Source organism: Formica exsecta, unplaced genomic scaffold (assembly GCF_003651465.1).
Source record: "Formica exsecta isolate Colony F162 unplaced genomic scaffold, ASM365146v1 scaffold500, whole genome shotgun sequence".
NCBI classification, from domain to species: Eukaryota; Metazoa; Arthropoda; class Insecta; order Hymenoptera; family Formicidae; genus Formica; species Formica exsecta.
In genome coordinates this window covers 101,049-103,772 of record NW_021852243.1, presented here as the reverse complement: position 1 = coordinate 103,772, position 2,724 = coordinate 101,049, and positions in this window count along the sequence as shown.

Here is a 2,724-nt window from a genome sequence, read left to right as displayed (position 1 = left end):
CGATTCATTTATATATATATATATAGACTGATTCTACCGTTATTATGTGATAGAGGAAGTATACGTTCTATCGAATCTGTCGAACCTTCCGCTTTTTTTTTTGCTTGCATTTTTTATAAGAGAGATCTGATGATCGGTTTTACTAATATCGTTTGTAAACTATGATCAAATCTATTTTTTTTATATATATATATATTATATTTGACGCACTAAAATTTAGAGAAAGACGAATAATTAAATGAACTATAATTATAGTTAATTAAAGTTAATATTATTATTATTAAATTTGACAGAAAATATACTTTTAATTTCTCATTACTGATCTTCGTTCAATTTTTTATTTTTCCACACATTATCTTCTATTTATGATTCATACTTCGGGCATTGCAAAGATTACATTATTATATTTTATTGCCGGAATAAAAAAAAAATGGCCTCGATATAAAAAATCTTTCAGCAAATATATTTTAATATTTCCGACATACCTCGCGCGCAGTTTTAATCGTTCAACAATCACAGCCTAGGCGACTGCGAGATTGTTTAATTTTCACACCGCAGCGACGATGCGATTCGTGCACGATCACGATGCGCGATTGGCGGCATTGCTCGTGATTGGGATGACTTGGCGGGAAAGTGTCTTTCATAGAGCGCATCTCGTTTCCGTCCCTCCATTCTTCCTTTTCCCGCGGAAGAAAGCCATCGCGCGCGATGCCATTCGGTAACTTCTCCGGGCATTGTGAGCCGTGTCGGTGGAATATCATCGGCGAGTTCGGTCGTATAATGAACTTCCTACTTCCACGAATGACAATGGAGACGGGCAGTCTTAGATACTCCTTAATCGCCCTCTCCTCTCATCTTCTCTCCTCAAAACGAAATTAGTGTGACTGTCGGCCGTTCTCGATGACTCGAATGCGCTACCGTGCATTGTGCGCCTTTCCCGGATTCTCTCTCGGTGAATTTCCCGTAGGGGGAGAAATTAGGAAACCGTAAAAGACCACCTAGATGGATGAATCGAAGAGATCGGAAGATAATGAGCAGAACGGACAGTAGGCGAAATCATTGTGTGAATTTTATTACGTGTGAATGGTTGATTGATAGTTAGAGACTGGCATTTTTGCGATTCGAAGCAACAAATATCGTTCAGAGCTAACTTTAATTCTTTTGTCGATATTATATAAATATATTCAAAATGTAAAAAAAAAAAAATTCCGGTATATTATTATATATTCAAACCGATGCAACCAGCGTCTGAACATAAAAATTAATGGCAATGGGAGAATAAAAGTTCAATTATAATAATATTCCTGTGAGTAATTTACAGTAATGCGGTCAAAGTCGATAAATAATTCAGGGGTGTTGAAATTGACGGCGTCATTTTGCAGCGCATCGAATCGAACGATCATTTTCTTTAAAATTTTAAAACGATAGAAGCATTGGCTCTCGAGGAAAGCGACAATGTAATTGAATTGCCATCGATGATTTTCTCACCATCCGGTATTATTAATCGCACTATTCTACGCCCAATTTTGTGGCCGCGTATCCATATGATAGGCGTCAACGAACCATTGTTCTTAATTTAGTGTATCCCGTGCTTCCTTTCCAACGTCGACGCTTTTACGGCGGTCGGTTTTCTGCGGGCGTTGCTTTATCGCCGCATAATTCCGAACAAGAAAGCATTTCTCGGGACACGGAGGGCAAAAATAGGCGATAAACGATCCTTAACATCCGTTGCCTTTTCTTCTCGTTTCGATTTAGTTTTTATCGTACGCGGATAATAATTTACGTTATGCGAGATCACATTTTCGACCAAAAAAGAAAAATATTTCTTAAAGCTTTTTTTGCTTTATGATCTGTTTTATTATCTAATTTTATTTTAAATAAATGTTCGGAACAATTAACCCTCTTCGAGTTTTCTTCAAAACGTGGACATAATTTAATATTAAGAGACATCCAAAGATTAATTACGAGGGGCATGTTTTATATTTTCAGGCTACGATTAATTTCGAAATTTTCACGTACTTTGTCACGCCAATATTTCGCGGGGTTCCGGGGGTCATTGATGTACCGTTGCCGAGTTTATTGACAGATTTCTTAGTCGATGTACAAGCATCGTGTCGTTGTCAATATGTCTTCATAAATCACGGTACGGTAATCGGGGACAAAGACTTCGCGTAGACAGTTAATCGAACGGGCGAGGAGTTCACTGTAGGATCAACGAGAAATTTTTTAATAAGTTATAAATTTTAAAAGTTCTCTCTCTCTCTCTCTTTCTGTATTTGCTGTTTCTTTACAATCAACGCACGCTTCGTCGACAATTCTACACGCGTTACTACATTGAAAACCGTCTGTAAATCCGTCGTTTGAAAAGTAGCTTTAAATTAAGCATAGATAAAAATGTGAATTTTAAACGATAAAATGTAAAATGGAAAATCGTATTGACCGTGAAGATCTAGAAACACATATTAATAAGGAATTATTAAATTACCATGATGCATACTAGCCCCGTGTCATTTTATTCTTTTTCTATCATTACACATATCATATTACCGTTATATTAAAGAAAAGTGCGTGGAACGGTACAATTTTTACGCGATTAATCCTTTCGTAGTGTGATGTGATTTGATGATATTTCCATCAGCGTCGCGGAAATTGGATCACGCAGCGGGCCGTTGCACACGTGCGCCTCTCCGATTATGTTCGGGATCGTAGCACGGGTCAAATCTA